Source organism: Balaenoptera acutorostrata, chromosome 5 (assembly GCF_949987535.1).
Source record: "Balaenoptera acutorostrata chromosome 5, mBalAcu1.1, whole genome shotgun sequence".
Taxonomy (NCBI): Eukaryota; Metazoa; Chordata; class Mammalia; order Artiodactyla; family Balaenopteridae; genus Balaenoptera; species Balaenoptera acutorostrata.
This window is the reverse complement of record NC_080068.1, coordinates 17,647,690-17,666,089: the sequence shown is the minus strand read 5'-3', so window position 1 is coordinate 17,666,089 and position 18,400 is coordinate 17,647,690.

The window sequence follows — 18,400 nt, the reverse complement described above, 5'->3', positions numbered from 1 at the left end:
AGGCCTTTGAAAAATTTTACACCTTTCATATGTGCAATATTTGGTTGTCTTTTCTATCTTAATGTTTCCTCTTAGAGTCTATCATTTCTTAAAAGACAAAATTAACATTTTAATGTTTACTACATGGCTGTAATGTTCGAGACTTGAATATTCTGTGATATTCAAGACTTGTGAGAATGAATGAAAGTCAAATTGAAGAGTTGTTCAGTAAACCACAGAATTTGAACATTGAACAAAATATTGCTGTTAATATGGTACATTATAACCTCTTTTTGTTAAATCTTTGGCATGAAATACTGTTAAGTTCCCTAAGTCCTCATTATTTTCAGCAGGCTAATATTTTTGTTGCATTGCTATGATGACTGAACTTGAGTTGACATGGGTTGACTGCCTGTAGGGTATTGTGGGCTAACTTGCTGTTGAATAGACAAGGCTTCCCTTCTCTGTAAATTACAGAGGAGAATTATTTTGCAGAATAGGAATAATAAAACATGCAAATTAGCTGAAATAGAAACAAAAAAATTCCACAGGAGTTGAAGGAATGGCATTCAGCTAACAATACTGTTATAAGAGAAATCTTTCCTGTATGTTGATTTTATCTTAAAGTGGAGGGATCATTTATTGTTTGGGAGAAAATTTACACAGAGTTTGGAGAAGTGTTTAAAGAAAGCTTTTCCTTTCATTATTTGTGCTTGGTCAGATCCAAAGAATTCTCCAACTGCATCACTTTGTTAATTCACTGAACATAAGTTCACAGAATATCTGCTATGTGGCAAAGTCTACACTAAGTATTAAATGTAGAGAGGTGCAGGACCTGGTCTCTAAGCTGAGGGAAATTACAGGTTGGGGGAAACACTGTTAAAAATCAATTAAGTGCAACACGAAAACTGTAAATTTCACCAGCCCTTCAAGGAAGATATAATTCTTATTTAAAAATTTCCAAATCTTCCAACTAATTTTATAAGATGAGTAAAACACTGTCACCAAAGCAACACAAACAATGCAAAAAAAAGTAGAACATTTTCACATATGTGTAAAGATACAAGATTCAAAATAAAGTATTAGTAAATAAAACCTAACACTGTATCAAGAGGAAAACACCTCATAAAGCAGTCTTATGACTTCAAAGATTAGTTGATGTCAGGAAATCTCTAATGTAATTTACTACAACAACAAGATTAAAAAGGAAATAAAATAATATCACTATATTGATAGATATCCAATATCATGTTTTGCATTTTAGTACCCATTACTGAAACATAACTTTGCTTTTTTTTCTGAGCACCTTTCAGAAAACTATTGCAAAGTCCTATCTTCAAATATATTCATGCCTACTCTTACATCTCCTCTTCAGTATTGTACTAAATATTTTCCTAAAGTTAAATGAACATGGTTGATAAATTAACATCTCACAAAGTTGGTGCTATTTAAATCTCTTTCCTTAATAATCCATTATATATCCTTACTCCCTGGATCTTTGGATTTATCTTAAGCTCCTTTATGGTTATTTATAATTGGATTGTATTATTTACCCATAATTCTCAAAATTCCCCAGATTCTCAAATTAAAAAGTCTGCATTCCAAAAGACTAAAAAATTAATTGCTTGATATTTGGAATGTAGTTTCCTGTAGAAAACTCTGTCTAGACTAGCATACAAGACCTATTTATACTAGGGAATAAACTTAACAAAGAAAAAACAAACTAACCTACATTCTATGTAAGTGAAATACAGAAGTAATATTAAAAAATAGTGAAATAGGGACTTCCCTGGTGGCGCAGTGGTTAAGAATCTGCCTGCCAATGCAGGGGATACGGGTTCGAGCCCTGGTCCGAGAAGATCCCACATGCTGCGGAGCAATGAAGCCCGTGTGCCACAACTACTGAGCCTGTGCTCTAGAGCCCGCAAGCCACAACTACTGAAGCCCGTGTGCCTAGAGCCCGTGCTCCACAACAAGAGAAGCCACCGCAATGAGAAGCCTGCACACCGCAACGAAGAGTAGCCCCTGCTCACCGCAACTAGAGAAAGCCCGCATGCAACAACGAAGACCCAACACAGCCAAAAATAAATAAATAAATAAATAAAAAATAGTGGAATAAAATACTTTGTGATACAAATAATAAACATAAAAATAAAATATGTAATGAAAATTTTCAATTTTCCTTGAAGGAAGTAAGGTGAGGTTCTAGACCCTCCATGCACATTAAAAATCAATAGAACTTGTTTTGGGGTTTTTTGTTTTGTTTTCTGTGTTTTTTTTTTTTTTTTTTGCCCATGTATAATTTCACTTCAAAGTGAAAATTTTAATTATTGAAAAATATTTAATTATTTTAAAAGAAATTTATTAATTGTGATTCCAGTCTTTTATTGGCTTACAATTGATTTTTTAAAACATAAGCAAATGACTGAATTTTTATAACTGAGCAAAAGTTGGAGGACAGAAAACAAAGAGTATACCTGAATGAGATCATTTTATACAATATAAAATGAGGACGACTTTAATAGAAAATATTTGTAGCATCTCTTTGAGAGAGAGAAAGGAACAATGCATTAGTCAGTTCTCCTGTCAACTGCTAGTCTGCATTGGTATAGGTCATCTCGGTTATTATCCAAAGCAGGCATGAATAATCTTGGGGTGAATATGGAGAAGGTACAAATAGTCGAAACCACAGAACATTAACCATACAGATATTTGTAGCAAAATTTTGATAACTGCATAACTAAATGGACTAATATCATCTCTAACAATTTTGCTAGAGTTAAAATGTATGGATTAGCATGCTGCAGTTAAAGTTTATTTATATGTTAACCAGCTTTAGGTTAACTTGCCAGAAAACAGTAAATTTCAATAGTAATTTGTTATTTTTGTTTAAAAGCTAATTTAAATATAATGTGTTTCTTCTCTCCTTTTAATTGAGTTGTACAAGATTACCCTCATTTAAAAAAACAAAAAACAAAAACCTAGAAACCAAACTTCTATAATCTGTGCAACATACTATTTTTGAGTACCTATCATTAGTATTCAACGAAACACACCTAGGTGCTTCCCTGGCAGCGCAGTGGTTGAGAATCCGCCTGCCAATGCAGGGGACACGGGTTCGAGCCCTGGTCTGGGAAGATCCCACATGCCGCGGAGCAACTGGGCCCGTGAGCCACAACTACTGAGCCTGCACATCTGGAGCCTGTGCTCGGCAACAAGAGAGGCCGCAATAGTGAGAGGCCCGCACACCGCGATGAAGAGTGGCCCCCGCTTGCCACAACTAGAGAAAGCCCTCGCACAGAAACGAAGACCTAACACAGACAAAAAAAAAAAAAAAAAAAATTACCAAAAAAACCACACCTAATTTTAGTTATCTTGGAATGACATTAAATGAACAAAGATAAATCCACAGTTGAAATCTGTGAAAAATGCAATGAAGGAAAAGAATAGGATGCAATGATATACAGTCACAGGAAGAACAACTTTTAGGGGAGGTGGTTATAGACAGTCTTGCTCAAAATGGCATTTAAGCTGCAGTCTGAAGGGTGACTAGAAGTTATACATCTGGAGAAAAAGAGGATGTGCATTTCAGGCAGGATGAATAGCTCATTAAATAATAACAGTAACAATTTAGATGAAGGAAGAGCTTGTGAAAAATTTCCAGGTGGGCTGGAGGGTTTTTGAGCAATGGGGGCAGTGATATTGAGGCAGGCTGGGACCTGGGATCTGGGACCCTTCACTGCAGTGCTTGCACCTGGACAAACATTTCCTCAAGCAACAGAATACAAAGAAACTACAAGGGACTAAAAATAACTGCACGCCTGAGTAGTTGGACAAATTATGAACAATAAGATACAAAAAGGCCAAACCCAAACTGTGTCTTCTGAGGTGCCAGGAGCAAAAGCAGGGTATGACGCATGATCTCTGCACACAACACGACGTAATGGTGGGCAGCCCACCTAAGCCACCCCTCTGGCCCAACCCACCGATCTGCTCCCACCCTCACCTCCTCTAGGGAAGCCGCTTGCCAGCTAGGCCCCCACGCCCCACCGCAGGGGCAAGCAGCAAGGGCAACTGTTACTTGTTCTCGCTCCCTTGTGCTACAACAAGAGTCCGGGTAAAGCCTTGCCTGATTTCCTCCTCTGGCCTCTTATCCGTTTTTATTAACTAAAGAGTCCACGAACCCAGTGTGGTAACAATATGAGTTGAGGAGGGAGTTAAATCATGAAGTTTTTACATGATTCTGGATGTAATGAGGAGGTTACGGCTGTGATGACATTACGGCCATGGCAGACATTTAGTTTTTCTTTCGGAGGATCAAATACCTAGATCATAAATTGGGTATGAGGTGGTCAATAAGTACAGGAAATGGAGGAGGAAAAGCACAGGAGCTTAAAGGTGAGGTAACTCACATGCCAGGAAACTGCAAGTACAGAATCTGTTATTGTAAATAACAGAAACCACCAAAGGGAGTTTATGGATACATGTAACAGGAAAGGTAGAGGCCTGTCTAGCTTCAGACACATTGTATCCACATACTCAAACAATGACTGCAGAAGAAGCTGTTTCGTCATCTCCCAGCTCTGTTTTTGTGTGTGATTTAATTTTTCATATGAAGTGACACATTGCCAACAGCACCTCCAAGGTCATATTCTACCAGCCAAGTGACTCCAATGAGGTAGTGCCTCTTTCTCAATAATTTCCATCATAAAGCCTCCTTTAAATCCAGGTCACCTACCCATCCTTGAACCATTCACTCACTAGGAAATGATCTAGGAAATGGAATACCCTCCTTGTCCAGGCCTGACTCACATGCCCAACCTTCAATGGGTATGGGGTTAGGCTTTTCCGAGTCACATTGGCTCAACATGACTGAGGGTGCAGAAGTTGTTCCCTAAGGGAAAATCAGGATGATGTTATTGGAAGAAGTAGAAATGTATGTAGGTGTTAGACAGATAGGAAAGTGGGGGATTATGGAGGGAATCAGGATACTGAGAATCAGAGAAGGTCCAGAAGAAATTAATGGCTGGGAGATGGATTCCAATGAGATCTGTAAAAACAAGTCCAAAAATAGGATAAAAGTAAAAATACATATATACACTACTATACATAAAATAGATAACCAACAAGGGCCTACTATATAGTACAGGGAATTATACTAAATATTTTGTAATAACCTATAAAGGGAAAAGAATCTGAAATATAAATATATATATACATGCATGAATCACTTTGCTGTACACCTGGAACTAACACAACATTGTAAATCAACTCTACTTCAGTGAAAAAAAAGATAGGATAAAAGGACATATTCATAATCTCCACCTGAGTTCTACTGAATCTGAACCAGATCCTCTAGGGTTGTGTCCTATTGATGTGCATTTTAAAATAAGAATACCAGGATTCTTTAGCACTCTATAAAGTTTGAGAATCACTGGATTAAAATTATAACCATGGGAAGGCCTGAGTCTCTCAATAATTCAATGTGTAGAGTTTCTCTGAGTTGTGAATTTGTATGATTTTTTTTTGTCACTTGTTATCTGAAGCAAGAAAATAACCTAACCACAAAATGGACATCTACCACATAATATTGATTGTTTTTAATATTGGTACTTCTATTAATGCATTTGTATGTAGAGAAAAATTGGCCCAAATCGATTTAAGACCAGTAAGACCTCTTGGTGATTTTGCTTCAACCTCCAAACACTCAGATTTTCTCCTCCACATAGAAACTCACAGCAGATGAATTGAGTTCTTGAAAACAGGTGTGAAAACTTGAAAATGAATACCCATGAGTGTCTTTGAACATGAATAAACTGCAAGGTTTTGCTTCAACTCTGAATTTCTTACCCTGCTTAGCCTGGAGTTAGTGTTAGTGTCCCTCAGTGTCAACTGTGTTGCAAATCCTGGACTAAGTTTTATTGCACAAACAGCTCATGTTTGATTACTGTGAAGTCTGTTAGGATTCAGCCACCAGGTGTCAGTAAGACTTGAAAAACAACAGGGTTCTGCAGAGTCCAGTGATTTTCTTCATTCAGTCTCTAGGAGCAAATCAATACAGCCTTTGGTTATATCTTTTTCTGTTGTTCCCAAAGAAATGCAATCCATTGACAGACCCACTGAACACAGAGAGAATTTAAATCTTCACCCCGCCCCCCATGACAAGGCCTTGTTTCACCACACTTTCATAGTACGGGCTGGTTTTTAATTTCCAATAATTGAGTACCTCAAGATTCATAGTGAATGAGGTAGTTTATCCAACCTAGAAGGAAAAGGATGCAACTGAAGCAAGTGACAAGGAGGCAGGGTATCTTGACAATTACATGTAATCTATTATGAAATGTCAATTAATAAAAAACAAGTAGAAAAGTTAAGCATTCTCAGACTATTTATAATGCCAAAAACATACCCTGGGACAATTTTGAAACTTAAATAAAATGGGGTCTTTTTTTTTACTAAATATCCAAAGTTTTGTGTTAGTATTCTCACTTATTATTGTTGTTGTCTTCATCATTATTGTTTTTTTACTCTGCTATTGTTGCTTATAAGACAAACATAAATCCACTTGACCCTCATACAAAGCCACCTTAATACCTCAGTTTTTTTTCCTATTTCATATAAACCTTGAATTAAAACTTGAAATTAAATGTGTCACAGCATATCCGTGATATCATTATAAAATTTATTCTGTTCCCTATAGTTCTGTGTAGAAAAAAGATTTTGCAAAATGTACTTTCAGCTTCTTGAGGATTATTCTAATAGTTATTGTGTTCTGGTACAGTTTGGTTTAATTCCTATTTCACTTTAAGTTTCCTCAGAGGTAGATATTTCAAGTGCTTGGTGTTGCCAGCCTATCTAGTTAAAGTCTGACCAAGGTCACAAAGTCTGTTGACTCATATGGCAATTCCTGTGTAGAACACAAAATTCTACATCATCTTTGAGTGAAATCCAATAGAGCAAGATCCCCAGCTGTCCTAGTATCTGTTGAAAACATAAGATTGACCTAGTCTAAACTGGTTCTCAGCATTAATTTGGAGAGCATTTAGGTTTTCAAGACTGCAAGAATAATACAAGTATATTTTAGAAAATTTGAAAAAACAAGAAAACACCAAGATGAAAAAGAGACAGCAACTGTTAATATTTTGACTCTCAAGATTTTGTATTATCTTGTCTCAGTGTTTACAATATTTAAAAAGAAGCAGCAATAGGAACAGCTAGTTTTGTAAAGAAATTACTTATTTGTGACTAATCCAAAAGACTGTATAGAGCTTCTCTTCCCAGGATAATAAATGGTAAGCTACAGTGGCCAGATTGTATTGTTCCTATGTCTCAGCAAGGCGAAGTCCCTGACAGCTATTGCCAGACTAACATCTTTTTCCTCCTTCAAATACAACACGTTTCTAGAAATCGAAGTAGGAAAAAGTTATTGTAAGGGAGGCGTGGCGCAGGGAGAAGGGTTAAAACAGCTTTGAATGCTCTGTAAACCGGGTCCAGTATTATAAAGGGGTGACTTACTTCCCTGTAGCCACAAAAAAAGTTTGGGTTTGTCGGGGGGATGAGTGATTGCAATACTGGTGAGTGAACACACAAATGTACTGTGGTTTTTCCTTCCGTGCACTTGCTGTTTTGCCTCAAGTCTTTGCTAGAACTTTGGTTAGGGGACATTCTATTGATATTTGCCAGATTAAAAAAAAATAGTTCTAGTGCTGTTAAAACTTTTCACATCACATTTTGTTTTGTGCTGTGTTTCAGCGGGAGTGTGGGGGGGGTCAGTCAGGTACCCCTAAATTTCTGCCACTGAACTCAGCAGCCCCTCCTCACCAGCACTACGATATCCTCATTCTGAGCCATTAGTGAGCACTTTTCCAGGTAGGGCTTTTCAGAGTAAACTAGTCAGATTAATTTCTAGTGGCTATCACAGTCCCCAGGACAGAGTAGATACCGAAAAAATATGAAAAGAGTCAGTAAACTATTTTTTTAAGATATAGCAACCTGTTGTCAGGAATTAATGAACAAAACAAACCATAGTTTTCATTTGTCATGTTTCATCGGCTTAGTTGGGACATCTGGTAGAAATAATCCAAGGCAGACACTGTTAATATATATGACTGGCAGGGTACACATGCATATGTGAGTGATAAATATTGGACAGAATTGTAACAAGAAAATACTGAACATTTAGATTATATACAACATAAATACAGTTTCATTGTTGGCAATAAATAATAAAAGAACTAGTGGAGTTCAATATTTGGTGTGAGTGGGTAAGTGGAACTCCAGTTAACAAACAGTGATATTGTCAAGAAGGAAACCATACTTTGATAGTGTGTAAGAGAGAAACTGGATCACAAATTGAACTTCGGTTGTACTCAAACTGTGAAGTTGGAACATGACCTGGGAATATCACTAGATTTATCACTTTTGATGCTTTTCAGATTGCTTAGGTGGCCAGGATGCCCTTTTAAACTCTCCATCTGACTGACTGTCTGCATCCTTTCCTACAGAGCACAGGCTTTGCTACAGTGATCCCTGCATTTATCATGTTCAGATGTGTCTATTTCAATGTGTTTTTCTGAAACTAGGGGAGAAAACCATGTGGAGATTGCAGCTGGTACCAAATGCCGTACCTCACCTCATTGTATAAGACAATCTCCAAAAGAACATTACTCAGACTCCCATGTACACAGAGAAAACATCCCTCAGGGAAGATTATCTAGCTCACTGCATGAGTGTCTAATTGAAGATTCTCCCAAAGTGAATATGTAACTTCCTAAAAGCCCCACAAATATCCTTAAATATTACACATAGCATAGAGGGCACTTTCAAGAGGACATTTTGTTATTAAAAATACCTATATTTGAAATACTATTTAAGAAAGAATTCATTTTTATATTAATAGTTTCCTTGTCTATAGGCATGTGTCCTTTCTATCCTAATGTGTTTTGGTTCTAATATGCATTTGTGACTTTGGCTTCATAGAATATAATTGTGACTTACTCTTTTTTTCCTTCATTCAATAAATATTTACTGAGCACCTCCACCTTTAAATAAGTCTACTATACTCCATAGGAGATACAAAAATGTTTAACACAAAAAAAATAAATAGACCCTCAGGGGCTTACAGAGTAGGACAGAAAACAAGAAAATCACACAGATCTTTTTATAATATAAAATATAAAGCAGTAAGTTCCCTGTGAAATGTGTACATCAGTCATTCTCAGTCAGCCAGAGAGGGTGGTGAAACTTTCCAAAGATTTTCTTGTAAAATCACACACTGAATTCTTTAAAATATGATGAATTTGAAATCAAGTCAAGAGTTAATTGAAGTTGAGTACCAGTAAATCTAACAGTTTCGGGCAGTGAGGCATATACGTTTATATTTAATTGGCAAAAGTTACCTGATTGAGAAATCTGTCAATCATAGTGTATGAATGGCTAACTCAATCACCTTAGTGACTGATACAGCATTCAATGAAGAGTATTGTTATTAAAATACCTGGAAAAAGAATCAACTACAAATAAATTAGTTGGCTGGGAATAGAGTTTCAAATTTATGTAACATGTAGGAACCTCTGTTTTATGTTTGCTTATTTTCTATAACAATTAAATTTCTGCAAATATGGCAGAAAAAAATTTAATATATAACCAACCACTTCTCTTTTTCTAAGGCAGTGCTAAATTTTGGGAAATCTGACATAGGACAAGGCAATGGAGAGACTCATTGGATCCTCAGTGTCCTCTTCCTGGCTGAGTGAGATCCATTGTTTTATCTGGACCCATTTACAAGTACATATACGTTGCCTTGTAGGCATCTCTATTCCTCTGTTTCTTCTTCCTCTATTTCCTGTACTTCCATGCCACATTCATAGGTACAAGAATCATGCTGCTATATCCATGCAAAGCTAAGGCACAGAAATCCCTGGAAGGCTGTCTGAAGGCTTGTCTTTTTCCTCCACTTTCATGGTGCTGCCTGGGAAGTAAAACTCAGAATGTTTGTCTGGGAGGGAACCATCCCTTTCAGTATCCTGTCCTCATCGTGTCTCATCTCTCACTTTCCTTTTTTCCAAAGAAAAATTTTCTATTTGAGGGAGTGTGAAGATTCCCTTCTTCAATCTACCCCTCTTAAATATTTATTGTATACATAGTATTTCTCCATTTACTGAGGGAACCAGTCTCTTGGAAGACAATAGGCAGGACAATTCTCTTTTCTGCCTTCTTTCATCTCTCCCATGAAGTATTGAGTAGGAAAAGGTCTAGCAACTTGACATGGGGGAATAAAGCAAAGTAAAAGGGGTAATATCCAAGAAAAAAATCACAATGAGTAATATGTCAAATATGGTTATTCCTACATTTATGTATATTATAATCACCTCATGATTTTTTGATCAAATAAAAATCAAATATATAAAACTATAAAAATGGAATAACATATCAGAACATGTATTCATTATTTCAACATTAATCCTTGAATGAACATTTAAGGCACTGTCTCTAGTGGCTCAGGATGCAAAAACTAATAAATTCTCTCCCTTTTTTTTTAGATGCTTATGACCTATTTGGGATGACAACACATGAATAAGAGCACAAAAGTATTACAGATTATGAAAATACGTAGAAAGTAGACTGTGGATGAAGGTCTAGGTGTCGTCAATTCTATTTAGGTGGGGAAGGATTAGGCACGTCTTGATAGAGGTGAAAAATCTTGAGTTGAGTGTTGAAAGATGGCCAGATGTTCTCTAGCTGGTCAGAGCAGTGAAGGTCTTCCAGGAAGAGCAAGCAGGAATAGAAGAGAATATGAGGCATGGCATAAGCAAGTAGGATGTAGACTAGAGTGAGGGAGTCTGACGAAAAAGAAAATATGAGCAGTTTGACAAAGCAATGACACAGAGTGGGTTTTGTTAGGGGAAAAATAGCTGAAGACGTAGAATTCTGAAGGACCCTATATGTCATTCTACAGAGCTCTGTATGTCATTTTGAAAGATTGAGAATTTAGTCAAAAGGTGTTGAGGAACATTGCATGGTTTTAGAGGAGGGGGGGGTTAATAAGATTGAACTTGATCTTAGGGATATCATGTTGGTTTCAACTGTGGAGGACAAATGTGAGGCAAGCACAGATAGAAGTAGGGAGACAATTTTGGAGAATAGTTCAGAAATGTTGGCAAGCCATATTTAAAAGCAGATGGATGAATGGATAAAGAAGATGTGGTACATATATATATAATGGAATATTACTCAGCCATAAAGAGGAATGAAAGTGGGTCATTTGTAGAGATGTGGTTGGACACAGAGACTGTCATAAAGAGTGAAGTCAGAAAGAGAAAAACAAATATCACATATTAACACATGTATGTGGAATCTAGAAAAATGGTATAGATGAACCAGTTTGCGAGGCAGAAATAGAGACACAGATGTACAGAATGAATGTATGGACACCAAGGGGGGGAAGGGGGGGGTGGGATGAATTGGGAGATTGGGATTGACATATATACACTAATATGTATAAAATAGATAACTAATGGGAACTTGCTGTATAGCACAGGGAACTCCACTTCACTGTACAGTAGGAACTAACACAACATTGTAAAACAACTATACCCCAAATTTTTATAAAAGCAATCTGTAGTAGTGATGGGGAAGCAGTAGCTTCAGAGTGTTGTAAGGAGTTCGAATTAATAAGACTTTGAGTGTCTTTTAGTAATGTCTAAATATGAAGTAAAACCCTAGAATGACTCTAGATTTTTGGCATGGGTCTCTGGTGTGTGGTGGTATATTTCACAAAGATAAAAAATAAAAAAGAAGCAGGTCTATTTGGGCAGAAAAGTAATCCAGTATATAAATGAAATGTAGAATAATTAGGCCGATTGGATCCTTTTAATGCTGAGAATGTTGACTTTTTTTCTTATCATTATATAAATGAAGGTTTTGAAATGCTAAGTTTAAGGCACATAATACCATACTGACACATATACTTTTCTCAGTGATCTGCTGTAGGTAATTTTAGTACTTCATTTCAAAGTTCTAGCTGCCACCTGGAGCTTATATATCTAAACAGACCTCAACATCTAGAATCATTATTCTCCTCTTTACTTGTAGCATATTACACTAATGAATATTTTGTGTCATTTGGAGGACAAGATTTCGGATTGATCATACTTCCTCTTCTTTTAAAGATTTATGAGCTTTATAAAAGGCTTTATTTCAGCTGGGAATTGTCCTGTATCACGTTCTGGACTATGTTCGTCATCTAGTCTCCCATAAATATTAAACCAAAGTCAACAACAACAATAACAGTGAAACCTTATGAGAGAAGGAAGTATAATTCTGAGGATGCAATTATGTTTATGCATTTAAGAGCATGCTCCCCTTTATGACATTTTTGAATGAACAGAATTTCATCTCAAGTCACCAACTAAACAGATGGTATTGACCAGTGGGAATCTTTTTAGTAAATGGGATAATTTTTTAAATTGTGCACATGCAAATTTGGCCATGGCATTTATGAAAGATATTCTGACACTAGACCTGTTAAAGGATGGAGTAGGAGATAGTAGCACGTGAAGTTAGTGTCAGGTTGCTTTAGCTGTCACTTTAATGTTAGGGCCAATTTTGTCTTCAGTTAAAGAAAAAAGTACTGTTTTTTGGTTTGTCTCTCTCTCACCTTACCATTCTCTCCTGTTTTTCATTTCTGATGCTTGTCAGTTTCCAGACATGCCTACCATAAAATACATCAATCAATTGACTCTTGCAATTTTTTTTCTCATTCAGTAAGCATTCACTGAGATAGTGAGTAAATGTGGGAAAACAAATGTAAACTGGTTTATAAGCTATAAGGACTGTGATATGAGTAACGGCTTCATACTGGCCTTTGCTACTTGACTACTAGAGTAATGGATTTTCTTATGCTACTTTTTTTTATCTCCCAAGGCAGAACAATGCAATTAGACCAGTAGTAGTGTATTCCCACTTTTCATGAGTATGTGCTGTGGGGTGAGTCAATGTAAAATAGATCACTGCTTCCAGTGGTCAGTCATGGGAGATGTGGCCCAGTGAGGAATAGGAGATGGCAAAGCCAGGTAAGGAAACTGTACTTAATCAAGGGGTGGTATCACACCATTGTGGGTCCCTATGATTTCAGAAAGGCAGCCCAACCTTGTTGGCTTCTCATCTGGGGAGGAATAGGTCATCATTCTAGAAAGGACATCTAGCTCCAGAGAGAAGACCCAGGCTGTGGGAGTATTACAGCTTGAACCAGAGAAAGGAGATAAGTAGGGAAATGCTTACTGGTGCCAACAGGTTCCTATTATAGTGGCACTGTAGCCAATACATATGTCCTGTTACTATTTGTATTAGTTCTCTATTTCTGTATTGCAAACTACCATAAGCTTAGTGGCTAAAAAATCACATATTTATTATCTCATAGTCTCTGTATTTTGGGAATCCAGACACAGCTAGTGGATACTCTGTTTCAGAGCTTCTTGAAAGGCTGAAATCAAGGTGTTGACCAAGACAAGGGATTCATCTGAAACTCAAATAGGAAAGGATCCACTTTCAAGCTCAAATGGTGGTTGGCAAGATTCAGTTCTTTTTGATTATCAGGCCGAGTCTTCAGGCCCTTGCTGATATTGGCCAGAGGCCATTCTCAGTTCCTTGCCATGTGGGCCTTTTCAATGGCTGGCTTACCTCATCCAAACCAGCAAGGGAGAGAGTCAATGAAGTCTCCTAGCAAGACAGAAATTACAATCTTAGAAGGAACTTCCCACCCTTTACCTTATCCTATTGTTTGGAAACGAGTAATAGGTCCTCTTTCATACTCAAGATGAAGGGTGTGAATGCCAAGAGGTAGCAACAATATGGGTATTGCAAACATACAGCAGAGTAGAAGAACATATGACTAAGACCATAAACATTGGAGCCAGACAACCTGCATTCAAATCTCAACTCTGCTACTTACCAAGCTGTGTACTTGACATTGGGTTAGTTACTTAACTTCTTTGTATCTAATTTCCCTATCTATAAAATAGAAAAAACAATCACGCTCACCTCGTACGACTGTTGTGAGGATTAAATGGGTTCAGAGGTTTAAGCAGTAGGAAAGTCTCACTAAATGTTTGTTATTATATTTTGTGAATAATATGGCAAAAACAGATGTATTTATCACTAGACCTTGGGTCATCCATTCAAGGGCATGTCTGAGTTTGCAGAGAGACATGAATATCAAGAATCACTGCTTCACAGAAAGAGCAGACTTACAGATCTGCGTCTAGAAAGCAGTCCTGGGCCCTGGCTCTCCTCATGGAGAACAGGGTATGGAGGGACTTACATCCATCCTGAGAGCCCTTAAGCCAAAATGAGGATGACCATGGGGCTGAGTCATACATACTCTATTTCTCCTCTTAGGTAAAGGGATAAGAGACCTCATATTTTGTTTCCCTCCTGAGAAATGAAAATTCTCATCTTTCTGTGGCACCAAGAGGAACAAGAATCTTGTAGTGCCCTCATGTCCCACTTCAATACTTCTATGACCTATAAGTCACTGCATAAACCTGGCTCTATCCACTCTCCAACATCATGTCAACACTTATCCCATCATTCACTGTCCCCGGCAACTGACCTCTTCTCTGTTCCCTGAGGAAACCAGGGCCCTTTTTGCCTCAGGACCTTACGTATGTTCTTTCTTCTGACTGAATACTTTCCCCACATCTCTTCACACTGTCATTCTTTGGTCTCAACGTCAATGTCCTCTCAGGGAGGACGCTGCTGAAAGAGGTCTCAACCCTCTCACAAAGCTGTCTAGCACATCACTCTCTCTTCCTGAATTTCTTTACTTTCTACCCTTATTAGAATCTAAGCTCCATGATTGCCAAACTCTTTTCTATCTGGTTTTCTGCAGTATTGGTAACACCTATCATAGACACTGGTAATAAGTATTTGTTGAATAAATGAATGCTATAAATGCAAAGATATGATTGCTGAACTCTATTACATCTTTACAAAAGAGTAGAAAAGCTATTTTAGCCACATGAAACCCTCAAGATTTTCAAATAAAATACACTCCAAAACATAGTCACATAAAGGTAGAGTTATTTTTTTCTGTAACAATGATCCAAAGATATATCTTGTTCTTCATATGGAAAACATTTTAATAAGTGATAAGTTAATTGAAGTAATGCTTTTAGTCAGAGGGTTAGAAATGAAGATTTATCAATTCATATAACCATTTCATATATTAATCAGAAGGCAGAATTTAACAATTAGCTATTAATCATGTGCTAACTGTTTTTGAACTAACTAGTTGTTTGATCTGATTATTTTCAGCTTGAATATCTATTGGAGTACTACATTCTGCATGCCCAGCATTAGACTGCCAATAAAAATCATATTTCCAACATCATGGGAAAATTCTCACAATATACGGTACTGCTAAACACAAAAAAATAGTACACAGATTCTGTATACTCTGTGAACTCAATTTTTTTTAGAAAGAAAGATTCTTTAGAAACATAACCAATTATTAAAGTGTTTATTTCTAGGGAGTGTTTGGATTATGAGTGATATTAATTTTATGTAATCTGCTTTTATGTTTTTCCACAATATTTCTACTTCAAATTATTTTAAATAAGGGAATTTTCTAATGCAACTACAAAAAATGTCTCTGTATGTGGACATCTTAATAGTTGAAAATCAATGAATAGTTGAAACTAATGTGGATTTAAGTATTAAAATCTTTTTAAAATGAAAGAGGGATATGAATCAGCTGCATTCATTAAACCTCCAGGACAGGGACAAATGGACGAACAATGGTTAAATAAAGTTTGGACAATAATCTCAAGGAAGTGTTTTAAGCAGTGGGTGGTGCTTGTGTAAAAAACACCCTGCCAAGAGAAGCAGGAAAGGAGTTCCCTGGTGTCACTTCATGAGAACAGAAAGAACACTTAGCAGGAGAGACCCCTGAGGACTATTATTATATTAATGGCTAAACTCACTACTGAAGTCAGGTGGGAAGTTGGCCAGGACTCTGCTAAGTCTCAGGTGCTTGATGTAGCTCCCTTTAGACAACGACACGTTTTTCTGGAGCACGTGTGGGCCAAGTTCACAGAATTTGGTGGGTAACTGCTTTTTTTGTTGTTAGATTTGTCCATTCCAGAGACGTAGTCCCACACATTGGTTCAAAATTACTTCTGAGCCTTCATGTTTGCTAATTAATTTTCAAACATGTAGCACAAAGGAAGGAAAAAGTCCTTCTTTTTTACAGCTCATTCATTTGTACATTTTTTCCTCTGCCCTATCCCTGCTCTATTAACACAAAGACTCTTTCTATTTTATATAGCTGTAAAAACCAGCAGGCTTCGCTCTTAATCAGAGTTGTCTAGTTTCATTGCCTGAGGGCCTAGATCATTAGTAATAAATGTCATTAGTTGATGTTTCCAACATCCAGAGACTGTCAGATGATCTCCTCATTTAATCTCCCCATGATTAGAAACAGGCCCAAGCTTATGATATTTAGTAATTTTATTTTCTTGTTGTGGGAAAAGTAAAAGGCTACCTCTTGGAAACAAAAACAAAACTAATAGCCACTTCACAGTAGACCTGAAGGAATAGCAGACTATATACAAAGACACTCAAAGCGGAAAAAAGGGAGAAACTGCAAGGAATTGGTATCTGCTGCACCCCAGGTTTCTTCAAGGAGCTGAAATAAATTGAGCCATGGGCAGCCCCAACTTGCCTGCCCTCGTTACCTTACATCTTAGAGCATTAGCATTGTCTGATTTCCAGCATTCTAATTGAAAAGACTGTTTGTAGTAAAAAGCTCTGTTTGAGTCACTTTGAAATCATGAGCCTCGGGTTTTCTTTCTGGCAAATGTTTCTTAGAGATCACTAAGCTTATTAAACAGTTCTGTGTTTGGAAGCTTCTGGTGTTGGAACAGGCATAGTCCAGACACCTTGGTATAAAAAATAGCAGTCAATTCTCCATGGACTCTTTGGAAAGATGCTGTGTGCAGCTCTCCCTTCCTTGACCTGTATCTTTGGAACCTCAGTGCCATGTACACAGAAGTACCTGGTAAACATCTGCAGTGGCAGATCATAATCATATAATTATTATTAGTCACAGAACAGACTGTTCTTCTGTTCTTCATCTTATTTCCTCCATGGACCCAAAGGAAGAATGGGAAGTTATAGAGCATCAGAAAATTTTTAAAGATGGAAAAGTAGTTCTACTTGAGTGAAATTTAAATAATCTTTAGGGAGATGAAGTATTTATGAAGTCTGGACACCTAACAAAATTGTTCACAATTCATTTTTGAATGCTGAAAAACAAGATTAATGAATGTAACTATACGTTTGTTTCTCTATTCTTTCAATACTTTACTCAGCATTACGTTATATGAGTATTGTCATATAAGAATTGTCCTAAGAAAGTGATTTTTTTAAAAAGTCTTTGTTTTCATAGTTATTTCTCAGTACAGAAAAATTGCCTGTTTTATTTTTTAAAGTTCCTTGAGACAGGCAATACATGAGCCAGTTAAAAAGAAAATGGCAAACTTACAGGATTTGAAGCTCAAACTGATAAAAAGCATAATCAGTTTCATCATAGGTGACCACCTTTGATCAAATATTGGTTATTTAACTCAGCTGAATTAGCTGCTCCTGGAAATCAGCTTCTACTCTACATAGTTGGCATATCTTTGAACATTCAGGGCCTCACTAATGCAAAACTGAGGCTGAGAATTCTACAGTCACCTGCTTATTGATACATATCATCTTTTAATGAAGAGGATTTGTGGAAAAATAAAGAGAAAATAACACGTTGAGCTTCTGTGTGGCAGGCATTTTCCAGTTTTATCTCTTTTAATCCTAACAAGAATCTACCCTGTGGGGTACCCATCATTATTTCCATTTTACAAGTAAAGACAGTGAGACTAGAGAAGCTATGACTTCCCCAGGGTCATAAATCTGGATAGAATGGGAGACAGATTTCAAACCCACATATGACTAACTCTAAAAACTCAGGCTCTTTCTTGTATTCCATGCTGGTGAACATACTTTGAAAAGATAAATTTATTGCATTTCTTATTCCCCCCATTCAGAATTTTACATCGCCTGTTTAATTTTCTAGCTATATACTCTGTTCTTAATTCTAGTAATTAAATATATATTTATTTTTCTTCAATACAATTTTTTTCTAATTCAATTCCTTTCTCTCTTTTTCTTCTTCCCTTGAACTATTTCTGTCTTTTTCCTTCTCATCTTCTTCCTTTACAAAAGCAGTTCCATGAAGGAGGAAAGAAAAAGAATTCTGAGTGGTCACAGTGAAGAATGAGATTACTACCTGGGGCACTAAGGAAATAATGCTGGGAGATCAACCAACAGGATGGAACTTGTGTCCAGACCAATGACCATTCATAGATGTGGTCATTCATTT